At 41.5% G+C, this 12986-nt stretch overlaps 1 long non-coding RNA gene across 1 annotated transcript; it reads left to right on the forward strand.

The window, feature by feature from the left end:
• The first annotated feature begins 2260 nt into the window (after positions 1–2260).
• LOC133278370 (uncharacterized) lies at positions 2261–9926 on the forward strand. The gene is made up of 2 exons (XR_009746538.1): positions 2261–3968; positions 9472–9926. It is a non-coding gene; the product is annotated as an uncharacterized LOC133278370 (long non-coding RNA).
• The last annotated feature ends 3060 nt before the right edge of the window (positions 9927–12986 follow it).

Below are 12986 nucleotides of genomic sequence, written 5' to 3' on the forward strand. Positions count from 1 at the left end.
GAACTGATTTTCTTGCCTGCCTTGTATATAGGGATGTCAGTGCAGGGAAGGGAGTTATGAAAGGGAACGCTGAATTTTTCCACAGTTCTGCATTTTAGATGGTACTCTTTTGGAATATAGACGTGCTTTCTGGTTAGTTTCCTTTTGCAGATTGGTTTCCATGAAGGTGCATGCAACGGCAAATGGAATAACTTGGACAGTCATCTTGTTCGGTCAGTCTTATTCAATGCTGTGCTACCTGTGTGAGACATACTCTTGATTATTTTGGAGGAAAGGATGTCGGTATAAATCCAATATCCTTGTTATCTGCTCTGCTACTGTTGCTTCTGCAAACAGTAGAAGTGGTGGTCACTGCTGAACCTGGCTGGCCATAAACAGAGAGCCACTAGCATCAAGAGAAAGCAAGAGCTTTGCAAATGAGAAACTGAGAATTGTCACCTGATTCTTGTCTTGAGCTTTCCAGAAGCTGAACCTTCCTGTGGTACAAATTAAATAGTTCTTCTCTTCATGCCCTTTATTCCAATAATTGTTCTTCTGTCCCCGAGTGGAGTAGGGTGCTCTATTCCACACCAGAAGAAAGATTAATTTGGCCTTTTTATGAGATAGGAGTGAAAGGTGCTCCTTGAACTGCTAGAACGGATGAGAACAAAGCAGGTGGTGTAGATGGCAGAGGCAGCAGAGGCAGGCTGTAACACTTGTCTTGCGGTTTCATGAAATGCCATATATTTTTATTTATGTATTCTTTTTTTTCTTTTTTTTTTTTTTCCTTCACTGTGGTTTCCAGAGGCACGCAGTAAATGATTTATCCACTGTACTGGTCCCCTGTGCTGGCAGAGCTGTAGCATAGTGCACTGACTGGGAAGCCTTAAGTTCTAGGCTGGCCTTGGACTCTTGACTCCAGATCCTGAGGAGGAGGGGTGAGTTAATGGAGGGGATTTACTTGTGTGTTTGAATGGTGCAATACAGCATAACCTCTCCTTCCCAACCTAGTTCTCTAAAAGCTGCATAACGCAAAAGGAGGTTTTTTTTCTTCTGGTTTTTAGAAAGCTGCTGGTAGGAAATAAGCCCAGTTTGAATCTTTTCTTGACACTACCTCAAATCAGGCATAAATACCTGTAACATTCAAAGGACAGTGGATCAACTCTAAGCCTTCATTTGATGCTGCAGCCTTTAGTTTGCTGTTATGGAGGCTGGCAGAAAGGCCTTTCTCTTGGACGAAGTTTGTTGCAAAATCAATCTATGAAGAGGCAGTGGAAGAAGAGGCATGGATAAGCTGCCGGCATTCTGTCAGTCTATTGTATGTCCAGGTGTGGTTTTTTTAATACTTCCAGTTTCTTTTAACCTCTGTGGCTGCATCTGGAAAGGAGAAGCAGCTTTCGGAGGTTTGCAATTTGCAGAAAACTTTGAAAACAAAAGTAATGTTTTAGACAAAATGCAGTACATTTTTTCCCTGGGGTAGTCTCTTGGGCAGGTAAATTCTGCTTCTGGCTTGCTGGAATCTTGTTTTGACTGTGTTTTAACTAAGCAGCAGAAAGGCTTTTGGGGGGTTGTTTTCTTGCTTGGTTTAGACTTAAATGGCGTGTGAGCAGGGAAGAAATTATCAACCAGCATCCTGTTACTAATATTTTTCCAGATGCATTTATGTCAGTGGTAAAAAGTACAAAGAGCAGATTGAGATATAAGGTCTCTGCTCCTTCTTAATTCTTGCCAACGGTACAAATAAATGCCTAATTCTTAGCTAAGGGAAGCCACACAAATATCTGAAATTTTGCTTGTGGAAACAGTAGGAAAAATGGGCAAAGAGAGATTATTTTTTTAGCCTGGTGAATCTCAAATAGCTTTCAGAAATAGCAAGTGAAAGTAAGTGATGATAGAAGACTCTAAGAAAGCAAGCCCACAACCATCCACCAAACTAGTGCATCCCAAAGCATGATAAAACTATATTTTAGTGCAAAGGGCAGGAGAAATCACGAGAATGGTTTTTATTTGACACTTAATGTAATACTGTGTTGGTTTATTACTCTCTCAGCATATTACGGAAAGGTAAAGGGAGCAAAATCATTCAGTCCTTTTTTGTCTGCTGCAAAGTTAAGTGCAAGCAGCCTACGTGCCACCAATGTGAGAGTATGAAGCAGACATGAAATAGATTTTTCTTGACTCCTCTGCCTCTATCTAGCATGAAGAAGGAGCTAGAGATGCAGTTGTAGCTGCTAGACCATCCCTTCTTGAGCCATTTGCAGCCAGTATGGATGTATTCTTGGTTGTAACCAACTTGAGCAGAATAATGCAGCTGGATATTGCTATATACTGCCTTAGAGCAGAAACCTGATGCTCCATATTTATTATTAGTTTCTGGGGTTGGTTTTGCGATTCCACCTCTTCTTGGGCTGTCTTGTTGCTTGCAATGAGAAGGCTAATTACCATGTTAGCAGTTCTAGTCTCTGGTAAAAGGAGGCAAGCTGCTGTAATGATTCCCATGAAGCTGTACAGCAACTGGAGGTGCAGAGAGCAGAGCCATTAGAATTGCTCACACAGGTGGTGGAGAACAGCTGAATGCCTGCAGGAAATAAAACCTGTATCAGAGCTCCTTCAAGGGAAACAAGTGTTCCGTTTTCCAGTAGGCTGGCTGAAGAATCTTCAGTTTACAGACAGGAGAGCGTATACACACAAGGTAATGTTTTCCATTCGTAATAAAATAGAACCTTTCTTCAAGAAACTGCTTTTGTTGATAGAAAATAATAATTGGGATAATACCACCCTGTTTGATTTTCTTACAAACTTGAGATGAATGCAAAAACAAAATAACACTTCAGGGGCAGTGTTAGCTGCAAAAAAATACAAAAAGCCCTGTAACAGCTACCTGATAAAGAAATGGTAGGGATGATCCTCACATCAGTATTTACATTAGGCTGTGTTCATCTCTTTGTCAGAAAAAAAAACCCATACATTAAAGATAAAACCCAAATAATTAGATGAGAGAAAGACTCATGTAACTATGCACCTCTAAGATGGGTATTTAGAAATGCTTGATTAGCAGGGGAAGAAATAAAGTCCTTCAGCAAAGGAATATCAGACACTGCTTTTTCTCCTAAGAACTGGAAACTGCATTTAAAATTTAAAATGGTCAAGTACTGTTCAAAAGTCATGTCCTCTGCCACCTAGTTTCACAGATTATATTGCTTTACCAGGTGTATGAGAGAGATTTAAAACTAGCGTATCTTGCTTGTGTCTTTAGCCATACTATCCAAGATAGGATTACAGAAATAATTCACACTTTTATTTCATGTATTCAGTGCAATGAATTCATGCAATGGATTCATTTTGGCCAGGGTGGGGGGAAAAAAAAGCTGTATCTGCCTTTGCTACAGTACTTTGTGATTCACTTTCTACTTAGCATTTGAAGTAAGATACAGGTATGCACAGCCTAAGCAGGCTACAATGTCTGCAGAACTCATCCAAGACACTAAATGACCTGTAATTATTCTTCTGAGAGTTGAATTTGTGCTTCAGAACACAAGAAGGGTTCAGAGATTGAAAATTCATTTCAGGTTTGTAAAATGAAACTCTCTGCTTTATAAGGGTTAGCATCCTAGACCAAAGCATTAAATACATACCTTTTAGTTATCCTAGTTCTTACAGGTTTCTTCTCCTAGTGCACTACCTACATTGCCAGCATGTTCTACAGCAGCTGTTTTCATTCCGTATTAGGCTTGCCATATTTCTTCCAGAGTACATCAAAAGCTTTTAGTATTGAAAGTTTTTGATGCAGAGGGGAAAACAGTTAAAAGGGCCTCAGATTTGGGAATGTAGCAGTGAAATACACCAGATGCTTAGCAATCAGGATTTTAGGATGAGCATGAAGTTTGCATAACCAGCCTATTCTCTTTCCTGGCTTTTCGTTAATTTCCACAGGAGCTAAGAAAATGTTACCTGGAACTGCTGGACTCCTGGAATGCTGTTGTGAGAAGGTGGGTACAGATTTGCATGATTGGTGCCTCCTCTTCTCTTTGGTATGAGGGAACATTCTTTTCATTATTATTAATGTGATTAATCAGTGAGGCCTTTTCTCATATAGGTTCATAATACCTAAACATCCTGTTCATGGGTATGTCTGTAAGTTCTTTTGCCAGCATCCAGGGTGACTGTGTATGTATGGATGCTTCCTTTCTCTTGATTAAAGAGTTTTAAAAACAAATATTAAACTTTTATGAAATAATACTGGATCCTGAGTGTTGTTTGTTTAAAAATTATTCTCTAAAGAGGATTAAAAAAGTGCAGGCTCCTTCAGGGTATTAATAGCAAGAGAGTGCTAGATTCTGAAGGTTCTTGATTTGTAGGACCTTTATGGTTCTATAGTAGCTTGTTTTCTGTATCTCTTGGAAGAGCTGCTTGAAGTAGGGAAAAATGGTTTTTAAACCTCTTCTCTCTACACTTACTCTGGAATCTTCCAGCTATTTTAAGCTCAGCTACCATGTTAAATTATTAATGAAACTTTTTTGTCGTATGTTCACAGAAGTCCCTTGTTATTTCACCTGAGGGACTTGGTGCTGGGTTTCAGCATAAAAAATGTCCTGGCATCAGCTACCAAGCATGTAAAAGAATAAAGACAAACAACAGCCAGGCTGCCTTTTTGCATATGTTTATCAAAGCTGTTGATTATTCTAGGAAATAATGTGTAAGGGTTTGCTTTACAACATATTGATAGGCTCATCCTGCTTTATAAGTGATGCAACTAGTTTGTTGCTGCTGCTCAGTGAAGGAGAGCACGTTAGAAATATTTATTTTCCACACACAAGCCCCATGCAATGCTAACGCATTTCCTAGCAGCAGTACCTGGAAAGTCTTACCCATATGTATAATCTTAAGTACTGAATTGTCACGTCTCAGCTTGCTGTTGTGTTATAAATCAACTTCCCTTTCTTCTTCCTGATTTACTACTGCAGAGACTGATTGTTAAATTACCAAAACGCTGACATCCTTTTGGCTAACAGAGGTGTAATCCAGAGATGGATTTGAACACCCTGTCTAGAGGAGACTGCCTGTACTTTCATCCCGAAGCAGCAGAGCAGCAAAGATTCAGCTACTCTAGAAAATAAAATAAGCATGCATTTCTGTTGAGAAGGTATTCAAGAATATCATAGAATGGTTAGGGTTGGAAAGGACCTCAAGATCATCTGGTTCCAACCCCCGTGCTATAGGGAGGGATGCCCTAGACCACATCAGACCATGTCACCCAAGGCTCTGTCCAACCTGGCCTTGAATATGGTACAGTACAGCTACTGAAAAATTAACTGCTGCACAAAGGCTGCTTTTTAACCTTGTTCTTTAGCAAAAATTACTTCCTGCCTGCAGTAGGAGGGAAGTGTTGGTTGGAGTTGCTAAACTTCACAGACTGACAGTGGTGAAGCTGCTGGCAGCTCCATCTCCCCAGGTCCAGCAGCAGCAAGGCAGAGTGTGCATCGCAATAGGCATGCACACACACAAGCCTGTGTATGTGTATATAGATAGCCAGCCACAAAGATAAACACATACAAAACCAGAAAACAGCACTTCTGCAAAGGGAAACAGGACCAACAGCATCACCCAGTTCCCCTCTCTGGAATGAAGGTCCTTCATGGAACATACAGAGGTACATACAACATGGGTCCCTCCAGTAATAGGCCTTAGATGCTCACTTATGCAGTGCTGGACCCAGGTGATACACTCTTCAGCTGCAGACACCTGGTGATACAAGCCCCCAAGGCCTGCTGCCTCACTCAGTTTGCTGACACTCAGACTCCCTTGCACCCACAAACATAAGTGCATTCAGAATATGGATTCCTTCTGTAACTGGCCCTGGTGCCCTCTCAGGCAGAACACGATGGCACAGCAGTAAGGACTGAAGGAAGTCGGGAAAGCTGAAAGTAGTTGGAGACTGGAAGAATATTAGGGGAAGCATCATATGTGTTTGTCCTGCTCTTGATCTTCCCCTGGGATCTGGTTTTAGTTAATACCACCAGTAGGCTATTCATCTAACCAGAGTGTGACCTTAGCCAGAACTGACATTCCTAGATAGTTGGTAGATACAGCTGTACGTCACAGCCAGTGGGCTTTTATCTGCAACGTACTGGTTGGATTCTGCTGCATCTGGGCACTCTGGAAAAGCTACAGCATCCTTGGAGAAATTGGTAAAAAAAATGTATTTTGATGAAAAAGTGATTAGCAGCACTTTAACTTTGCTCTGCACCTTGTAACAGTCGAGTGTGTTTCATACTGTTCCACCAGTGCAGATTTCAGGATGCTGTTTTGCAAACAGGCAAGGTACTCAGCCATTCACACAGTAGCTGTATAACATGCACAGTTTATTTAAGCAAGCACACTGAAGCAAATAAGCACACTTAACACAAATCAGGTCTATGTGTATATAGTAAACAAGCACAATTAAGCAAATCACATATATATGTATAGCACAGAGGAAAATTAGCAATGTATCAAATCATTAAAGCATAGAGAGAACAGTGATTAAGAAGAAATACATCACCAAATACCACCCAATCTGCATCATCCAGGCCCACACTTGAAGATGGGGAGCCCTGGTGCAGCCAGTGCCGGAGTCTCAGGTAAGTGTGAAAGTTCCTACACGGTGCATCCACCCGCAGGTGAGGCTTCACATTCAGCTACAAGAGGCTCCTGCTTTTATATTCTTAGAAACACAGCCGGCTTTATGCCAGATCTCTTACTGTTCACTTGTGGGGCTGTGCAGGTTCTCATGACCTCACTGATGTCCGCACCAAGAGTGTTGGCCAGACACCACAGCGTGGCCAAATGTGAAGGTCATGGAACAGCTGCACACTTATGTTTTCCTGCCTCTTTTCAACAAACAGTGACAATGAACATAAACATATATACTTTATTGGATACACTCTGTCAAAAACATACTTTGCCATGTCTCTGAGTCATGAGCAGGGATCACCTCTCAGGTTCCCATCCATTACATTCAGTCCTTTGGTCCCTGATCACGACAGAGACACATGAGACACAATTTCTCGTAATTTGTACCATAGACGACACTTCCATAATGTTAGTAAAGTAAGTGTAACAGTTACTATGATTAGTGGGTGAATTAAAATACTTGGAATTTTCATAGCAGATGGTGAGAATCCTGTAAATCTGTCCCACCAATGGTGAGTGGTGTGTTGTTCAATCTGATGCCCAAAATTCACCAATTCATTTCAATATGATCCAGTTAGTTTCTGGAATCCAGGATGTGAGTATGATCTCCATGTTAATTCATTATTACTCATTAAGTCATACTGTGCCTTATTCCTTTGCATTATATACGGTGTGTAATGTGAACTTGGTCCAATTCATAAATGAACTAAAGTTTTTCTGGGCATGATGATTACGATTTTGTGAACTATTACAAAGTCGCAGGAACTCACTGTCATACTGTAAGGTGCTGTGAGGTAAATACAGTGGGCATCCATTGTGCGTGTAAACTAAGCGTTTGTGGTACATCTTGCCCAGTTATTTTTGATTTTTGATTCTATGTTTACACTATTTAGAAATTAAGTACCATCTCCCACTCCCCCCAGTACGGTGTCCCATCAGGCTCGCCCCCTTTGCCAAGATGGTTGGGCTGGAAAACTAATGTTAAAATGCATTCTATTCTTCTGGTATTGTTGGGCCACGGGGGTGCAGGTAGCAGGGACCCTGACAGTTTGATCAGTGTTTACAACAGGATGATTATGCAAAACTGTAATTTAATCTGCCCAAACTAATCCATTTGTTATTTCATTAGCATTTATACAACACAGCACACTGAGGGTTGCCAGAGCTGTATTCCCACTACTACTGAAGTTGTATACATTTTCAATACTATCAGTGCAATAATTATAAGTGTCTTTTAGTGTCATCATATAAACACTAGAAAGATTACAACATTTTGATAGTGACAGTGCTAGCGTTAGATACCGTTACTACATCTTGGTCTGTCTGATGTTATACAAACAACTGTCTGTAGCATTGTCCTGACAAACTGGTTGTCCATAGATTTACTCCTGGGAAAAATGTTTATTAGCTACGATGCAAGATTCATTCCCATACAGGTGTAATTATCTTGTCTGCGAGGTCTGGTGCTGTTTTTCCATCTCGAGCGCACAAGCGAGTTGTCAGCCCCATTCAAATAGCTTCCTGGGGACCATAAAGCATATGAGGACAGCTACAATCTGTAGTTTCTGTAAAACACAAAACTAAAACATAGTAATATCATTCTCTCAAATAGCATTTATTTGCAGGGACATATTCCCATTTTTCTCATTTGGATTTAATCACTGTGTGGTCTTTCTCCAGTGGCAAGAATTTCAGCTGGCTCAGTTGGGCCATTGAGTGTTTGAACCCAAACTTTAGCTCCACTCTTCTATTGGTTAGTGGATTCAAATCCATGGTTCCCTTGAGCTGTGGTTATCTGTGGGGCTTCCCCCTTATTTACTTGCTTTTTCAACACAGGCAAAAATCAACATTTGGGCAATACAGTCTCATGGCGAATTAAGGTATCTTGACCTCCACTATTCCACAAAATCACCTTAATCTCCCCTTGATAATCTGAATCAATGATGTCCCCAAGTATTTAAATACCTTTGATTGCTAAACTGGCCCTTGGGGCTATAAAACCAAAGTAACCTGACAATATGTATTCCAATACCAGTATCAGTGACACAGATGCCTTGGGTATTCAATCTATGCATATGTAAAGCATACAAATCTAATCCTCCAGCATCCGGAGTTGCTTGATAAGGTGCTAAACCTCCCTCCTTTATTTCCCAGGTGAGGGTCTCTGCTGCTGTTAATGGTTTTATTTGCAAATTAGGAGCAGTCGTCCTCATTGAAAGGGTTTCCATTTCTCCAATGGGTCTGTTATTCTATAGCTGTAGCACTTCAGATAAATGGACTCTCCACATGTTCAGTTTGCCTCCCCCAATTTCTTTAACTGTTCCTTAAGCATGTCATTCATCCGTTCTATTAATCCAGATAATATAACTTTCCCAACTAAAAATTGACAAGCCAATATATGTGTCCTGGTTCCAAATTGATACTTACCATCAGGTAAGTATAATGTCAACCCTTTTAAAATGTCAGTTCCAATTATATAGTCAGGGATAGGGACAATCATCACCGAGTAAGTTCGTTTTGGCAGATTGCAAAGTTTCATCTCATTTTTTTCTGTACTGCTTCAATTAATTTGCCACCTCATCCTGTAATCAAAACCTTTTGCCCTTTACATTTTTTATGGTTACCATAAATTAAAGAGGCCTCTGCTCCAGTGTTAACAAGGGCCTTAACCAATTGACAAGACCTATTTTTCCAATGAATTTGGAGCGCCATGTGAGGATGATGGTCTGTCCTCACCCATGCTTGTGCTGGAGCTTAGCCTTCATTTCATTCTGGTTTTAATTCTTTCAATTGTTTTAACATTTTAACATCTGGCTGCAGGTAGAGATCATTGTGCTGATCCCATCCCTTTTTGTCCCCTGGAACCATCAACTCGCCAATGGGGGTCCCTCCATTGGTAAGTGTACTGTCCCATTCAGGTTCAAAGGCAGGAATGGAAGGTCAAATTGCCTCATCCGTCATGTCATCACTTTTGTTTGAGCTTGAATTTTTTACACTTTTTACAGGTCTATTCAACCCACATTGCTTGTATAAACTGCACAGTTCATTAGTAGGGATCCCGTCAATTTTATCTCAGTCCATCCCATCTTTCAACAAGGCAACAAACATTTGTTTTTGAGAGATTCAATTCTCTTTCACTTTGCCACTCCTGTTCTTGCCTCTTGCATTTTGTTTGGGTCCCCATTCCCCCAAATCTTCTAACAGCTGGATCTTTTTTATGACTTCTCCTATGGGGTTTCCTGTTTCTTTTATCAATAAAATCATAATAATACTTTTATATGCATGTGGTGAAGTCTTAGTGATCCTATTCCGAATTGGAGCTGATAAAGCACTTTGCAGCACGGTGTTTGCATCTCCAATAAAAACAGCAGTCTTCATTCCTTCCTCCTTAATACGCTGAATGCAATCCTGTAAAGTACACCAGGGTTTATCTGCACCGGGCCATTCCCCTTCCATGGGGTGTATTTTGTTACAGCCTTCCACTACTACTGCTAATAAATTAATTTCCCCATTGGCTCCTCGGAAGGCATCCTGAACAAATGAGTCACAGCTTAACACTGCAAAGTTTTTACCATCTGCTGAATCCAGTCTAATTCCCGAAGCCCCTAATTGTGCAGCCTAACAGCCCAAGGGAGCAGAGGTTCTCCAGGCTTTTGTCTGAATGTATCCATAATGTCATTAATTTCATGCTGAGTGAAATTTATCACGTCCCACCTATCTGGATGACCATTAGGGTCACATCCTAGTTTCCTTCGTATTATCAGCTTTGCTTCAGCAACCACTGCACCCTCTGAACTGCTATCTAAATTGGCTGAATCCCACACATCCCCATCCCATTTCTCAAGGTCCCAATTTATTCTTGCCTCCCCGATCACTGCATGCACTTTTTTGTTGTTTACTTGACCCCTTTGCTTTCGATGTTTATTTTGGGCTATCCAAACAACCGCTTTTTCTGCTACTGCTTGGTAAGCATCCAATTAATACCGCAACGTAACTATTTCTCCCTGCACTTTGCATACTTGCGTCTCCAAATCAATCTTTTCCTTACACACTTGCTCCCTCTGCTGATGCTGCTTTCGATACGCAGCCAGCAGAATCCACTCTCGTCTCCCTAGAGCATTCACTTCCTTTCCTTTTGAACTACTGAGACATTTTGTGAACATTTCACTACATCAGCGGGTTCTGCCTCTTTCAAACAGGGGTCCCAGTTCTCACATAAATCATGACACGACCACTCAGCAGCCAAAATGCTATAAGGTAATTGTTCCCAGCCCGGAATATCCAGTTCTGCACTTGTCTCAGCAACACTTTTCTATCTTTAAAAATGACATTTTGTTTCGTATCCTGCTAACTACCCCAAACTTGTTTAGCAAATAGGCAGGGGACTCAACAAAATGATTACACACTAATCTTATAACATGCACAGTTTATTAAACAAGCGCACTAAAGCAAACAAGCACACTAAAGCAACTAAGCACACTAACATGAATCAGGTTTATGTCTCTCTCTATATATGCTAAACAAGCACAATAAAGAGAATAACATATATATATGTACAGCACAGAGGAAAATCAGCAATGCATCAAATCATTAAAGCATAGAGAGAATAGTGATTAAGAAGAAATACATCACCAAATACTACCCAATCTGCATCATCCAGGCCCACACTTCAAGATGGGAAGCCCTGTTACAGCTGATGCCGGAGTCTCAGGTAAATGTGAAAGTTCCTACACGGTGCATCCACCCGCAGGTGAGGCTTCAGACTCGGCTAGAAGAAGCTCCTGCTTTTATATTCCTAGAAACACAGCCGGCTTTATGCCAGATCTCTCATTGTTCACTCGTGGAGTGGTGCAGGTTCTCATGATCTCACTGTTGTCTGCGCCAAGAGCATTGGCCAGGCACCACAGCAGGGCCAAATGTGAAGGTCATGGAGCAGCTGCACACTTACATTTTCCTGCCTCTTTCTGTTTTACTAATTGATGGGGGCACCAGAAAGGACACAGTCACCAAGGGAAAAAAAATGGTCTTATTTTACTATTAAGGTAATGCAGAAATAAAATGATACGTTTAGTAAAATAATCAGCTTACTATGCTCCAGGTTTAAGCAACAAACAAGATAAGCAAGGTAATGCACCTAATCGTTACTACATGAGAAAGAGAACAGTGATTAAGATACATCACCAACTGCCTAAATATGTTACCACCACCCAGATCAGCAGCTGCTGAGGAGCCCCTGTTGCAGTGAGGATTTGAGGAACCTATCCCAGCAATTGGGAAGTTCTACGCAGTGTGTCCACTTGTAGATGAGGTCTCCAAAGTTGCTGCAAGAAGGTCCAGCTTTTTAAAGACCCAAATCAGGAAGTCAGAGTGACTTGCATATTCTTTTGTGTAGAAACATCTGGTGGTACACACCCTGACCAACCAAGACCAGGGCTTGACCAGAGCACAGGGCATGGCTGGTAGGGTTTCCTTGCAGACAATTGCACAAGATCATGCATGGGTCACCAGTCAGTATCCATTTTGGCATTAAAACAGCTAGCATAAGCGGTGCGTTGAGTCTGTATACAAGGTTTATCTATTTCAAAACATCAGCATCAGCAGTTTATTGTTATGTCTTGACAAGATTCATCTATTTCAAAACAGCAGCATCTGTTCAGAAGGAAGTCCTTTGTCTTCAGTCAGAGCTCACATCATCCCAGACACCAAAACCAATCAATCAAAAGGCAAATACATAGAAAACCAATTGTCTTTGTTAAATGACAACTGGTATCAGAGCAATGGAGCACCTCACACCTCTCAGAGTAAGTATTTCTGGCCTCTGCACAGCTGCAGGCCACACAAAGGCTGCCAACTTCCTTAACTTGTATGTCACAGGCTGAGAGCACCTGACCAAGATCCACCATACACATCCACATCCCTCCAGAACTAAGGGGCTGGAAGGGGTTTACAGGAGTCCAATGGAGAGGACAGCAGCAGCCTGGGCTGGTTTTGTTCTTACCATAGAGGAAATTAGCATTACATTGCTTTTTCAGTGCTGGTGCATTGTAGGGAGTTATGTGCGGCTCCAGCCAGGATGCTGCAGTGAAGCTGCCTGAGGACCATGTGGAATCCCAGAGTTACAGCTCCCTGTGAGTGAGGGTGGGGAGGGAAGGAGCCAAGGAGAGAACAAACATGAGGAGAGCTGAGCTCAGTTCTGCAGCTTGACAAGTCTTCTGCAGAGCCTTGGGTATTCCATGTAAATCAGCTACGCCAGTTACCACCCTGGTGCAAGCTGACAGCCTGAGTTGCTGCTACTCCCAGAAGCAACTGTTCTGCAAAGCCATGGGTCTTACTGC

The sequence above is a fragment of the Pezoporus flaviventris genome, unplaced genomic scaffold (genome assembly GCF_033815535.1).
Source record: "Pezoporus flaviventris isolate CSIRO_AGI_PZ_B2104156 unplaced genomic scaffold, CSIRO_AGI_Pfla_v1 ptg000066l, whole genome shotgun sequence".
Classification (NCBI taxonomy): domain Eukaryota; kingdom Metazoa; phylum Chordata; class Aves; order Psittaciformes; family Psittacidae; genus Pezoporus; species Pezoporus flaviventris.